The following is a 15,923-nucleotide window of genomic DNA, read 5'->3' on the forward strand; positions in this document are numbered from 1 at the left end:
GTCTTAGCTTCTGTTCAACCCATTCCCGAGGCCTTCATTTTTAGCCCAAAATAGCTTATCAGTGTGTCCTTGAAAGAAGATATTTTCTTTCTATATTAAAAGGAGATTATCTCAATTTGAGCTAATTTTTTCTGATAATTTGAGTCTGATATCCACCCTGCAGTTTATTGTAACAACATTTTGAACGTGATATCACTTTATCATTATTATTATTATTATTGGTTAGGGACATAATAATGGTATGAAAGATATGAGAGGAATTATACACCTGCTTATCAGCACTGTCATTTACAGTGGACATATGCGAGGCAGGCATCCATTCCTAGGAAGTCACAGCGCTTCGGATTCCTTTCCGGACTGGAGCAATTGGGGTGGAATATCCACAGGGAAGTGAGGATAAAGGTGAAAGACAAGTGAGGTTGGGAGTGCCATGGCCCAAGGTATGACTTTGGGAGTTTTTAACTTGCAAATTTTTCCACTTGAGCTGATTTTAAAGGATAACATGAAACTCTGCACATGGAGTTTGCAAGACCTGTGCAGTAACCACAAAGGTACTGTGGTGGGAAGAGAGGGAGCAAGGTTTATGAGTAAAGATCGTCCATGGGGCCCGGTGCAGGAGCCTGGAGGATAAAGTCCTCACCTTTCATGCCCAGGATCCCATATGGGTGCCAGTTCAAATCCCGGTGGCCTTGCCTTCCTGACTGTAGTTTGGGAATGCAGTCCAAGGCTGCCCAAAGCCTTGGGACCCTGCACTTACACAGGAGACCTGGAAGAGGCATCTAGCTCCTATCTTTGGATTGGCACAGGTCCAGCCCATTGTGGCCACTTGGGCAGTGAATCAGTGGAGGGAATATTTTCCTGTCTCTCCTCCTCTCTGTATATCTGACTTTCCAATAAAAATAAAATAAATCTAAAAAAAAGAAAGAAAGATAGCTCATGATGGGGGTTTTTAAGTCTTGGACAAGCATTGTGGTAGGAATGGATTTGTTCAAAGTCAGATTAACACACATGACCAAGGGTGTCAAGCTCTGAGTGGCGGCCAGAGAATCTCTTCAAAGTCCAAAGTTCTATGATATTCAGAGAAAAAGGAAAAAAAAATAGATCACAGACAGAAGTGCGACTATTGAATCCAGAATGCAGAAGCGGTGTCTTGTACCTTTTGCACTGATATCCAGATAGGCCAGCAACTCAAGCCAATGCGAAAGCCTTCTGTAGAATAGTCACAGGAAGGAAAATGGGGGAGGTGCTTTTTGTCTCCCCTCTTACTGTTTTTGAACTCTAACTTTGTCAAAGTGCCTCACAATCATATTTACGAACATGTTTTTGCCAGCACGCCCTAAGAAGGATAATGCGAATGGTTTATGCCTCTCCCCTCGGTGAGTGAGCAGGACAGGGAATGCTGCAGCATTTCATTTTTGAGACTTTTTGTGTAAGAGATTTCAGAGATCATGAGCTAATATTAGGAAAATATGCAGTACGTTTAACTTGGAGGGAGGATCCTAATCTTACCTTTTGTTTCTCTCTGGGGCTGCTGTGTAGATCTCTGTGCCCCCGACTCCCAAGGTTTTACCCACAACTTACTGACTCCACTGCAGCTTATCGCTGAGCCCTTGCCAGCCTCTGTCCTCTTTCCCCCATGACTGGTGCTGCTCTTGTCCCAGTGCAGCCCCTGAGGCCTGTCCCATGCAACCCATCACCAAGCGCTTACGGGCACCACTGCCCTGCCCTTGTTGGCAGTAAAGCACCTTCTCTCCTTCACTGCCCCTTTACACTCCAGTGCCATCTGTCTGCGACGCATTAGCAGTGAGCTGCAGTCAGCCACTTTCCTGCTTCTTTATGTGCAAAATCTGAATTCACAAAGCATTAGAAGATGCATTTGCTTGTTGCAAACAATTATAAAAACCATGCATAGTACTACATTTTTCGTAGCACAAAGTTTAACAAATCTTTGAGAGTCTCTCACACGCATGGATTTCAAATGTTTGCACCAAAGAAACATGCTTTAGTTCAGTTTTTCTTCTAGTGTTTCAAATGTACTGTGTTCCTTATGCCTTGCTTGGTAAGTAGGGAATCTCTCCAAGATTCACTTTCTTGGTACATAGGATGGGAATTAGAGTGCTCACATGTTGCCAGTTACATGTTGAGGAAGTGAGTGCTGCTAAGTACCTCGTGCAATCAATGATCTACATGCTCCCTTCTAGTAATGATTGTTTTCAGCTGGGACCTGGTCTGTGATTTGGCTCCCACGTATTCGCCAAAAGCCAGCTCATTTACCTCTGTGTTCTGAGCATCTGTCTTGTGCCAGGGTTGTCATCACCTTCTTACGCGGGTTGTAGCTGCAAGAGCTCTTCTTCCAGTGCCCAGATGCTTTCAACACTTTTCAGAGTATTAGTCTTGCATTGCTGCTGAACTGATTTCCACTGGTCTACAGATGATGCTCAGGAATGTCCTTGTTCACAGAGAGCTGATATTCCCACATATCCACCATATGAAGGCACCGCTGGCTTCAGAGTCAGCTCTGCATGCGTGTTGCAGGGCCTGCTTACTGCTCCATTAGCTCAGCAAGCTTTGCCTCCTTCCCTCTCCTTGCAGTGATGTTAAGGGAAGGAGACTCAAGCACAACTTAGGAAGCATATGTTACATGCCTACACTTCAGTGGGATTTTTAAGATCACTATTTCATTTCTTTCTTTCTTTCTTTTTTTAATCACAGTAAGACATATCCTTCTCAAATAGTTGAATAGCTGTATTCAATTTTGTAACTGAATTAGCTAAAGTCAGTGAGATTAAGGAATTGGCTCTCAGTCAGTCCTAGCATTTGCAAACATTGAATCTGGGCTGCCTGACAGTAAGACCAAAGCATTTTGTTGCATGCAATGCTGCAAATCTACTAATGATATTGTAGTCTCATTACTGGTTTGGGTCAACACTTGACACTCCCAGAAGATGAAGGCAAAATCAAGAGCCTTGTTCTATCTAGTGAGAGAGTTGTCAAGTTTTTCCATCCCGATTATTAGAAAATTTACGTCCCTTTTAATGGGGGGGGGGCATCTGTCAATAATTTTGTCCTTTTAATAGTTGAGGGAAGTACAACAAAAGAAAGGTTTAACAAACTCACCATTGAAGGCACAGCAGTATAGCAAGCTGCCTTTACTGTCTTCTAGATCACAGCCAAATCCCAGCTGCTCCAACAGAAGCTGATTTTCTTGCTGTCAAAGTGCTTGGTATTTTACGCCAGTGTTTTTTCAGAAAGTTCATCCCTCTCTGACACCCTTGGAAGGATCTTGGCCTCGGAGGATCTTGTTCTGTTTGATGTGTGCAGCGGTCAAGGAGAGCCAGCTCGGGTGGAAGCCCTGGTCTGCCATTCACAGGGACATGCCGTTGCTAGCAGGTACCTGGACTCTGGGAGCTCTGGGACAAAGCAGCTGTGTACAGTCAAGGTGGGGCCCCAAACCTGTCACACCTGCTGTTGACATCAAACAGTTGCATGTTCCCCTGGCGCCTGTTTATAATGTCTGTGAAGACTAAGCTCTGAACTCAGAAAACTAAAATTTTTTCCACCTTAGACTCTTGCTCTAACAAAAGCAGCAAATGTGTCATATCTTTTTTTTTGTTGTGGATATTCTATGTGATATCTGGGTGTTAATCTTTTGTTGTGTACATGGCAAATACCTTCTCCCAGGATGGAGCTTTCCTTCTCACTGTTCTCATGGAATCTTTTGATGAGCCGCCACTCATCCATTTCACATTGATTGGCTGTGATTGCCTGGAGCATTACTTGGCAAAGGGTTTTGAGACTGAAGGCTGGCTCAGAGGATAAGAGCACCATGATCTATTAGCAATGTCTGACAATCACCAAGGCCCCTAGGACTGCCATTTATAGCACTGGAATAAGGCAGCTAACTAGTCAAATGAATTTAAGCTCACATTTCTAACAATGCATCCATTGGATGTAACTCTGGGGAAAAGTGAATGAAATGGCAGAAATTCTTGGATAGAGCAAGGATAGTGATAATGTAATTACCAGTAGGCAGTAGACACACTCACATTATCTTTCTAGAAGGCATGCAAATTCTACTTTCTGAGGGACGTGAAATAGCTCTAAGTTTGAAGCCAGGGTTTACCCAGAATAAAAAGGTTTCATGAAGTTTGAGTGGCATAACATGAATCAATTCTAGGCATCTGTTTTTCAACACAGTGCTTATAGTCAACAATAGTGTGCTGTGAACTAAAATATTTACTGAGCTAGATCTCATGTGTGGTATTCAAACACAAGCAAAATGAAGGACAAACCAAAGCATTGCTCATGCCAAAAATCATTCAATATGTGTGAGCATAGCCTTTACAAGATGAGTATCTTACTGGTTCACTCCACAGAAGGCTGCAACGGCCAGAGCTGGGCCTGTCTGAAGCCAGGAGCAGGAGCATCTTCCAGCTCTCCCTATGGGATCAGTTCCTTCCATATCACAAGAACGTGCATGCGTAGCTGAGGGACATTGGAGACTCCCGTCTCAGGGATTGTCTCATTGTCTTCCTCTTTGTCTCGATCTTTCACATTTCATCACCTGGTTTTAGTGTAATTTTCAGTTTGTCTGTTGCCCTGCAGACACTGAACTCTTGGGAGGTGAAGACTCTGTATATTTTACCTTATTTCCTGGTACAAGATAGGCAGTAGGGTCTTGGGGAAAAGAATAGGTCACCTGTAGTGAAACCTTTCAAACAGGTTTTAGGAACAGTTCTCAAAGGAGGGTGAATAAAAGGAACAAAATAACCTTGTGTGTAGCCAGCAGAAATATGCAAGGCATCATCAGGACTGCTGGTTGGCTGAATAAACAACAACACGAGCTGAGGAATTGAAGCAGGAATGAAAGAGCTCCCTTGCAGAATAACAGGGACTAGCAAAGAGACAAAGGCTGCCCGAGACTAAATCACGGAGCCACCATTTCCAAAACTGTCTTTGAAAAGAAGCCTGAATGAAAGAAAGTAATTTGTGCAATTAGAATGTACTTTCCCTTTATGCTCTTATCGCCTTCCTTCATGGGCTATTTTTGGTAAGTTTACATTAACCTTCTAACAAAATGCCAATTAAAACAACTTTTTAATAGACTGTTTAGAAAACCAAATCCCAAGAGGAAATTGAGTTAGAGTGTCACGTCAGGGTAGAAACCAGTTTCTTAATCCTACTTAGATAATAACTGTAATTCTCAACTGGAATAGTAAAGTGGTAAACGGAGTGGGGACTGTGACGACGTCCATAACTGGGCCAGCTTTCCTTTTGTATGCCTTTTACCATCAGTTCCTTTCGTCACTGTCATCTCTTTCCCGAATATTGTAAAATGACATACGTGGATTCATTTATTTAGCATAGACTCCCCGTGCACTGAAGTCTGTGTTGAAACCCTGAATGTTTTCTACGATATCACATTTCGCTTATTTGTGATCATGTAATTTAAACCACACTGCAGTATTTACACTTAGATTTGCAGGTGCTCTGAGTGGACACCCAGTCAATTTCGTGACTTACTGAAAATCATTTTCAGAGTTGTACCAAAGACTTGGCTTGTTCCTACTCACACCTACCCAGATCTCTACACCCTGAGCCTCCAGCTCTTAAGGCATTCCATTCCTGTTTTTCATGACTGTTGAATTTCTATTTGTTCACTGAATGTCCTTTAGGCATCAGCCATGCATAAAAATGTCACAGCCCTATTCGCTAACTTTCTTCATGGAGTCTGTCCTATTTCATTATTATTATAGTCACTCCACCATCTGTCTCCATTTGTGCAATAAGCTATTTAAGAGCAAATCTTTGTGTCATCAACTACAAAAACTCTATGACATGTCCCCAATGAACACCTGTAACATAAAGAAAAAGTAGGAATACAGTCATAGGTGGGCAGATACCCACATACGTAATTTACAGATAAGTATGGATGATAAATGACAGAAATATGGGCGGGAAGACAGATAGAGGGGTAGACAGATATGGCTATTTAAGTAGATACTAATTATGGCGCCATGAAAAGGGAGGATGTACAGGGAAAGGCCAGTATTGCACAGTCATCAGCATGACCTTTACATCAGGTGTTTGAAAAACTATTTAAATTGGACTAGTTGATTTCCTTCTCAATTCTGCCTGAAAAGATGAAAAAACCAAATTTCTCTTTCATATCATAGCACTACGTTTCGCAAATTTTGCCGTAACTGATCCAGTTTCTTTTTGAGCTAGTTTAAGGAAAGAACATGCTTTTCTATTTATACTTGATAAGACATGTGCTAAGTGTTTAGGTGTCTCAGCTCCATCTACTCTACAAATATGGAAACTGAGCTGAGTTGGAGCCCCAGGAACTGCCTTCCGTCATAGTAAGGCTAGAAGGATAGGCTGCTCTCTTGGCCCGAAGTCTTTGGTGTTGAGTGAAGTCAAACTGAATGAATGAAAGGTACTGCCAAAAGGAAGTTCCGACACACCCTCTTCATGGCTTGTACGCTGTGTGATCAATGTCTAACTTCTACGGAGAATTCTGAGGCCTCATTTGATGGTTAAAAAAAAAAAAAACCTCTAACCTACAAAGTTAAACATAGAAAGCTAAACTAGAGGGAAGCCCTGTTTTTTTTTTAGAAGTGAAATGTGCATTTTACATGGAGAGCTGAGGTAGAAAAATGTCCCTTCCTTTCATATTTTCTGCACTGGAAATCAAATATGGAGCCCTGAGTTGGGCAATGAACTTACCCAGGAGTACCTGAGATTAATAGAGGTTAAAATTGACTAGGTAGGTGTCCTGAGCAAGTCAGTTAGGCCCACATAATGAAAATCAGTGCTTAATCCTCACATATATTCTTCTTATGAATGATATGGATATCTACAGGATTCTGTCAAGGAACCATGCATTTTATTTTTTGTGTGTCTTAGAGACTCTGACTTTGCTTTCATGATCAATTATTTTGGGTCAAGTCTAACCTGGGGAATGCAGGACCTTCTAGGTCTCCTCCTCCTATTTCTTAATTGACTTGCTATTTCTCCTCTTTTCTAAATATTTAAAGATATGTTTCCAGTCCAGCTGCTACAGACACATTAGCTTGTCCATTGGAATTTCTTGGACATTGCCAGGAGTTATACTGGCACAAGGTACTATGAAAAGTGATTATTGAACAGAATTGAAAATGCTACAAGGCTTCACCCTTTCTTAATTGTTATCATGGCTAACTGACCAACCTTTCCTCTTGTCAGGTCATCTCCCAGTTAAGTCAAGATGTAGATGTACCTCATGGCTGAAATTGTTGGAAAGGTTGAATGAACTAACCCAAAGAAAGCAAATAAAAGAGTGACTCACATATCAAAAATGCTTGGAAGATGTCTGTTGTCATTAAAATAAAATTGCTTAGAAGGTAGTTTAGCTGCCAAGGATTGGTGGTAGCAAGACCTTTGTTAATCTGGCATTTCATTGGTTTCCTGGATCTAATATTGTCAAAAAATACTTTAAAAATACTTGGAAAATATGTTACTTTTATAACAGGAGACATTTGACCCAGGAAATAGGAACCATTTACTGTGCATTTGATATAGTGTCCTCCTCAACTCTTTGATAGCCAAGAAGCCAGAGTTCAAGTGCGCCATCATTGAAACCAAGATCACATCCTGTTTGCTTTCTCTCCATGAAAACTCAAGCCAAGAAGATTGATTCCATGACAAGCCAGACTGCCTGCCTATGCACCGACTCCTTTTATTCCAGGAGCAACTAACCAGAGTGAGTTGTGTAAAACAGAAAATCCGTATATTGCTCCCATGAGTGAGATGGAAAGCTTTCAGAAGTCTTTATTGCTATTATTTAAGAAAGAGAGGGAGAGAAAGAAAGAGGACTAGCTTTCCCATCGGGTGATTCATTTACCAAATATTTGAAGTGTCAGAGTCGGGCTGGGTCCAAATTGAGAGCTGGAGCTCAATCTAGGTTTGCTAGTGAGTTTCAGGAATCCAACTACTTAATCCATTACCCTTTCCTCCTGGTGTCTGCATGAACAGGAAGCTAGAGTCAGACATTAGAGCAGGATTGAACCCAGACACTCCAGGATGCGCTGCAGGTGTCTCAACCAGCTCTTTAATTGCTAAGCCAAATGTCCACCTCATCCTCCCAATCCTCCACTCCCACCTTGGGAAAGTCTGGAGCAGAGCAAAACTCCAAAGCTGTTGAAATGGTTTGTATGACTGTGGCACCTGGCCTCAACTAATAGTTGAGTTTCGTCTCCCATCTTTCTCCTCTCCACTTGCTCCACACCATCCAATCCCGGCTTACTTACTTTCTTCACTAACTCAGGGCCTTTGAGTTTTATGTTCTCTCTTCCCCAAAATGTCTTATCTTCACTTTCCACATAGCTCCTTGCTTTTCTTTTTTTCTGGTATCTGGTAAAATGTCACTTTCTCAGACAATCTGCTTCTTGAATGCGCATTATTAAACAGCAACATTTCCTTTGTTCATTTTTTTTATACTGTATTATTTTTTCATAGCACAGGTTACCATCAGAGAAGTTCATCTTCATTTTTAAAATTTGTTATTTAAACTTCATGTGGATACGAAGTTTGTCTTACTTGATCTTCAGAGTCCAGAGTATGTTGGGTAACTTCGGCCTTTCTCAGAGTGACTGGAGCAGCTGCCTGGTGCTGCTGTGTTGCTCAGCACTTCCTCACTGCCCACAGTTCCATTCATTTTCTATATTCATCTTGGCTTTCTGCAGCTAACCCAAATCTGTCATCTCTCTGGGTCTTCCAGTGGACATTCCATCCCATAATGATCACTTGTTCTCTTACATTGTTGGGGAAATGAAAAAAAAAATCTGTCTACTGTGTGTAGCCTTATTTTACAGAGTAGAGTATTGTGAAATTGAATAGGTTCTAGAATCAGAGTGCCTGTAATCAACTCCTGGGCTCAGTCATCCATGACACTCAATATATCTGTGTCTTTCCCTCAGCTTTCAAAAAGAGAACACCAGTGCCTATCACCTCGATTTGCTGAATGAATTAAAGAATGCATTTCATTAAGAACCATTCCTCACAGATATGAGGACATTTAGAAAAGTTATTGAGATATGGAATTGAAATATAAATTTACGTTAGTGTAAAGATGTTGCTAAGTTCACATATAAAGGATTTTCAGTAGATTCATGGGAACCACATTTTACAAAAACAAACAAAATGTATGCATGGTCTTAGCTGCTTTTGCAACAAGTTAAACTTCCCTTCCAATTTCATTGCCATGAACTTTCTGAAGAGTTCTTGCATAAATACTTGGTCAACACTTGTGCTTATTGTTGTAAATTAAATAATTATGTCCCCAACTAAATCAAAAGCTCTGTTATTTCTGGGACATGTAGCATCTGCCAGAATCTTCCATACAGCAGGTGCTCAGTAACTCCGTTTACTTTTGGTAAGATTATTTCTCAAAGGGAATACTTAGAAAAATTATGCCAAAGTAGTATGGCTCTAAAGCTGTTGCAGGGCTAAGAGAGGCTAAAGGAGAGTCTCAGAAGCACATTGCATTGCACAATCACCCAGAAAACGTTTTGTAAAAATGCACTTTGAGCAGCTCTGGTGCTCAGCGCTGTAGGCATGCAGCAGTGAACAAGCCACTGCTCTTGCATGGGAAGCGTTTGTGGGGGCAGACAGGGAGCCTGCAACAATGTAGGGGGGCCTGCGAGGGAGGTGTGGGAAAGGCAGCACGTGTCACAGAAGTCGTTTATGGATGGGGATGTTCTGCTTAGCTACTTTTTCAGGTTGACTCAGGTCGCCTACTTTTCTATTTCTGTGTGCTGCATGAATGACTTTGAAAACGAGAATGGTGTTAAAATTGAAAATGGAATCAGGTCCCTGGGGAACAAGAGCAGAAGTGGTTTGAGGAGAATGCACTGAAACTGTGTGAAGTGAGAAGCTTAGATTGAAATAATGCCCTCAATGTCTTTAATTTTAAATTTAATGTAAAAAGAAAGAAAAGAAAAATTCCAGAGGACAACACATTAAGACTTAAGATTTATTTTCTTATTATTCTAGTAGGTTGTTGATGAATAAATGTGCTTCTACCTTTAATACTGCCTTACTAAAAGAATATGAAGATTGCATAAAGCTGTAAGGTGCCAAGGCCACCCAGAGTAGATTCCTTGGCTGAGCCCGTGGCTCTCATCTGTTTGCAACAACAGCCACTTAGGTTTCTCTCTCCTCTGGCCATACGTTTCAAAGAGAAAAGCAAAACTAAGATAGTTTTCTGGTGAACTGAATTTAAAATGTTATAATCTACACATTTAGAAAATAAAATAAAATGTAGACATCTTTTACTTTCTATAATCTTTGTACATGTGTGGCTGATCTTCCTTTTGGACACTTAAAATGATGCAGGAGAAATATATAAATATCAATTTCATGTTTGCACAATACCAAGGACCAATCTGAAAACCAAATTAAAAAAATAATTTCACTTGAGAAAACATCACAAAAGATTAGAAATACACCTAAGAAAGGCAAGAGTTATACACCGAAACTACAAAATGTAAAATATTGTTTAAAGAAATTAAAGATCAAAATAAAAGGAAAGCTAGCATGACAATGGAAGACATAATATTGCTAAGATGACAATATTACTCCCCAAACTGATCTACAAATATTATAAAAATCCTTATCAAAACCCCGCACATTGTGTTTTGAAAAAAAACAAGTTGATCATAAAATCTGTATGGGAAAGCAAAGAACCTTGATTAAACAAAACAATCTTGCAGTAGAATAGCAAAGTTGAATGATACAAGTGCTATCATTTCAAAGCTTACTACAAAACCACACAGCATAGGACTGGCATAAGAATGGAAATAAAGAACAATGAAATAGAGCCAAGAGTACAAATACAGAGCTTCATATTGCCATCAACCTTAAACATGTTTATTCTTCAAAGGATAGCAGCAAGAACATGAACCAGAATACTTCAAAAGGAGAGAAAATATTTATAAATTACGAAACTGATAAAGTTTATATGTAGAATACAAAGTACGTCTTGCAACTCCAGACTAGAAAGACAAGTAGCCAAATGAGAATCTGAATGGAAACCTCGCCAAAGAAGTGGATGATGATTTTCCAAAGAAGATGGACACCTGGCCAATAAAACCTGGAAATGCTGCTCAGTGTCAGCAAGAAGGCTGCTGGCCATCTCAGCTTTGTTCTCCCCTGTGGGCTCCCTGCCTGCCTTCCATCACAGTTACACACACCTAGGCACCTTAACACACGGCTCCTTTTCTCTCCACCAGTCTTTGTAGTTAGGCAACATTTCACACACTTTACAGATGGGCTCCGAAGCCATACCTCTAGCAAGCAACAGACCCAGGATTTGGAACCATGGCTGGTTACATTTGTTACGACTGACCTAGTTGATAGAGTAGAAAAATACCCCATTTTCTCAATATTACAGACAGATTAAAAACTGGTCCTATTTGTTTATTTTGGCTTTGACTGCCTGTGCCTTTGGTGACTTTTCTAAGACATCTTTCCCAATTCCTCTATGTTGGAGACTGCTTCTTATGTTTTCCTCCAGTAGTTTGATGGTTTCTGGGTGCAGATTAGGTCCTTGATCCATTTAGAGTTGATTTTTGTATAAGGTAACAGGTTGGGGTTTTCCTTCTTACCTCTGCAGCCTGCTATCCAATTGTTCCAATAGCTTTTGTTGAAGAGACCAGGCTTTTCCCTGGATAATTTTCTGTCCTTTGTTGAAGATTAATTGGCTATCTGTGTGTGGTCCCTTCTGGGATTTCTAGTCTGTTTCATCGATCTCTGTTTCTGAACTGGTACCACACTGTTTTGATGACTGCCGCTCCATAGCATGTCTTGAGGCCCAGAATTGTGATTCTTCTTGCTTGAATTTTATTCTTCAGGATAGCTTTGGCTACTCATGATCTCTTGTGTTTCCAGATGAACTTCTGTATCTTCTATTTCTGAGAAGAATGTTGCTGGGATTTTGATTGGGATCATGCTGAATACGTCTATTACTTTAGGTTATATGGACATTTTGATGATGTTGATCCTGCCATTCCAGGAACATGGCAAGTTTCCCTGTTAATGTACTATTTTATTTCTTTTTTTTTTTAATGTTTTGAAAATTTTCATTATAGAGTTCCTTCACATCTTTGGTTAGGTTAATTCCAAGGTGTGCATTTCTACTTATAAATCAAAGATGGACTCCCAATGAAATTGTTGAATGTATCTAGACAATAGGATGCTGGACTGTTTGCCAATGCCTATACCTATAACGTCAGGACACACTTAACTAGTAGAATGATGGACTTATGACTGATTGTGGAAGACTATACTATTATAATGACATGGGGGAAATTAGTGGGATTGGGGAGGGGAACTTGGGGAGAGGGGAAGGGAAATCCCAGAGCCTACAAAACTGTATCATGGCTACATAAATAAATAACTATAAAAAAGAACTGGTTCTACAGAAGATCAGAATACTGAGGCAGCCAGGCATTGTGAAACCGTAGAATAGAAGTTATTCTGAAACCAACCTCATTTGTCATAATTACAAATGCTAATATTCCAGAAATGCTCTTTCATTGCTGCACTGGCCTCTTCCTCTGGAAAGAGAAAGCAAACAAGAAAAACCCCAAATCTTTCATTTCACTTAATTTTACCCTGTTGTGTCCTTACCACAATGAGGTAGTGTCTGAGTGAAAACAATCACTTCTCATTCCTTCTCCAAGAATACCCTTTTCACAGACTGCTTGTAGCAGTTAATGTATATATATACACATTATATATATATAATGGGAACACACACATATATACATATATGCATTATATATATACACATATACATATATGTATATGACAACTTGGCAGTTATTTTGGTAAAGGCATAAAATTTACTTTTGATCCTGAATGATGCTTTTTCTAAAACTAGGGTCAGTCCCACTTTTTGGCAGCAGATTGAGAAGGGCAAACGTGCATCCACCCTCTATGGGTGACCTGGCCTTTTGCAACAGGCAACAGTAACAGCCCTTTTACTTGTTGAGACTGCTGGTCATTGAAGGCATGACTAGTGCTTGATTCTAAAGAGGCAGCCAGTACTGGATGTGCCGAATGTCAAGGCAGTCAGAAGTGGAAACTGAACACACACAGTGTGCCCAAGGACCTCGTGAGTTCCTTCAAGGGTGAGTCAGCCTTCCCCGTGCCCATGAACTAGCCTGTGGTTTGACTCTGAGATCTTTCCTCAGGGACTTCCAATCTTTGTTTTCCCTTGGAACTGGACGGAACCATGGATGTGGTGGATGCCGGGGAGGCAGATCTGAGTAGCGGTGTAGCACTTTCCCAGCGAGCAGGTGTCGTACGGGAAGCGGAAGCAAAGGCCCCCATGTGTGAGGGACTTCAGGCACATCACCTCTGCGGACACCGCTGAACTGCCTCCTTTAAAAGGCGGACGGTCAGTGCGCCGAACTCCCCAACTGCTGCGATTGTCAATGTGATGCCGAAACAGTTCAGGATTTTTAATACATCTCAGATTTTTGTTTTAACTTTCAGAGTATAATCACATGAGCTGTATGAAACTTTTCTGATCCTAGGCATAAAGTATACTCAACCTAGATACTCAAATTTGAATATAGGTATGTGATATTTGAACAAAAAACCCTATATAATTATTTCACATATCAAAAAGTCACATATTGAGACGTAGGCCTGGAATTTGAATGACAACTTTTGTCACTGCACATGCCTGCAGCTCCACAGGGTCTCCTCATAGGTCTACATTAATGAAAATTAGAAATCTTGGCACACCATAGAGTTAAAGATTTCATGTTTTAATGAAGGGTTTTTCCCCCCTTTCTTTCCCCTTTTAATTTCTAAGATTCCCGATCTAACCAGTAACAGAAGGTCACATTTCTCCTGTTTAGCATCATCACCTGACACCTCTCCCCTCCTATGAAGGTCCTACAGTTTTGCTGTAGGAGTAGTTTTAGGTTTGCTCATTAAATTCACAGGCTTAAAGAAGAGAAGCCTGCGTAGACTACAATTTCTGAACCTATTTTCCATTGCATGTTTCTACAGCACGTCTCATCCTTGCTGGGCGTGGCTGGCTGTGTGCTGATACAATCAGAAGCCCGTGGAAAAGCAACTAGCAGGACTTTGCCCTTCTTTAGGTTCCCACCTTGTATTTCTTCATGGCGGAAAGTGTGAAAATGCCAGCACAGTAAAAAAAAAAAAAAAAAAAAAAAAGCTGCCGTATGACTCATACAATTTAATCAGACCATATCATTGCCCCTTAAGTTCAATTCTGGATATTGATGGTGCTTTCTAAAATAGAAAATTATAAATTCTAAGGTATAAAATCCATAGTTTTCTGCCACTTTTTTTCAAATGGCATTTAATAACTGCTTTAAGTAAATCTCAAACATGCAATTGAACTCAAGTCACGCTGTTGACAAATTGAAAATATAATCTAGTTGGCAGGTTAAAAAAAAAAGCCAACCATTGTTGCTTAGTTATAGCAGTTCACTCTGAAAGAGTAGAAACAGGAGTTGAATTTGGGCTCTCAAATCTGTGCTACTACAGGTGAAGCCCTAAGCTAAGCCTGTGGGGAGCCACAGGGAAGGAAGTGATACCCCAAACGACTTGTAATCCAAAACAGAAAGGCAGACAGTTAAGTACAACTACAGCACTTTATTGTCAGTGCGGTGTAGTTGCTAGGAATAGAACAGGATAGAAACAATAAAAAGACGGACAGGTGCATGTTGTATAAGGCTCTGCTTTAGCCAAGTATGTGTAGGAATTCAAGAGATGCCTAGAGGTGTGTTGGGGGGTGAATAGAGTCGATGCAGTATGATTTTCTCTGCCTGATTTGATCATCCCCCAACATGTGAACTCAGAACTATCGTATTATACTCGCAAAGTGACAGGACGGCCATCAATGTAAGAGTCAAATGACATCATTTTTCAAAGCCCATGTCCATGAGCTGGTATGAGAGCGGGAGACAGGTGAATGGAGCGTAAGGGTGTTGCTCATGGGGAGTAGAAGGGCAGGGAGCGGGGAAGGCTGTGAAATAAGATGCGATGAGAGAAATAAGTTAATGAATATTAAATCCAGACACCATGAAACTCTCAGAAACCCAAGACTTACTTTAAACCTTAGCTTATTACTTTAAACCTGGGCTTATTAGCTCATTACTTCAGTGTGAGTTAACTAAATAACCCATTACAAAGTCCTAAAACATTTTGAATCAATTTCTAAAGGCACAGTGAGTGCATTTCCCTATTTCTTATCCAAATATTAATCCCCACACATTGTTATTGAGTCCCAGAATAAATACAGATACTTTAAAATCCCAGATTGCTCAAGTTCACATTGTTTCAGAGAAGGAGAATAAGAGGCTCAACACTGTTTATTCCTACTGCTAATTAAAATTAGGAGGGGATTTAAATTAATATCCAGAAGTAATCCAAAGCTGAAAGAACTGAAAACAAATGTTAGGAAATAGTTGTGTTTTCCAGCAAATATCACTAATATTTTCCAAACGCACCTACTTTGAACTATAGTTTGCGAAGTAAGAAGTCAGCCCGGTATGAACTTCAGATGGAGACTCACTGAAATTCTGGGGTTTGTATTTCAAAGTTTATCTTTGAGGCTCTAGAAAATGTGAATAGATCAAATGAATAGCCCTAGGTATGTCCCTGGAATTTCTTCTCCATATGTACAAAAAAAAATCTCTTGTTATACACATACAAGCTATCCATCAACCTGGCAAGCGTTCCGCCTGAGGTTTGCTGGTGTCGAGGCCTGCCTGATTTGTAAACCTCAAGTCCATCTACCGCTCTGACAAGGGACAAGTGCGTTCAGTCAGTCCTGAGCTTCTTGCTGGGGTGGGCCTTTCTTCCCCATCCTATCTGTGTGATACACAGGGGCCTCA

Source organism: Ochotona curzoniae, unplaced genomic scaffold, assembly GCF_017591425.1.
Source record: "Ochotona curzoniae isolate NIBS_2020 unplaced genomic scaffold, NIBS_Ocur_1.0 scaffold_4505, whole genome shotgun sequence".
Lineage (NCBI taxonomy): Eukaryota > Metazoa > Chordata > Mammalia > Lagomorpha > Ochotonidae > Ochotona > Ochotona curzoniae.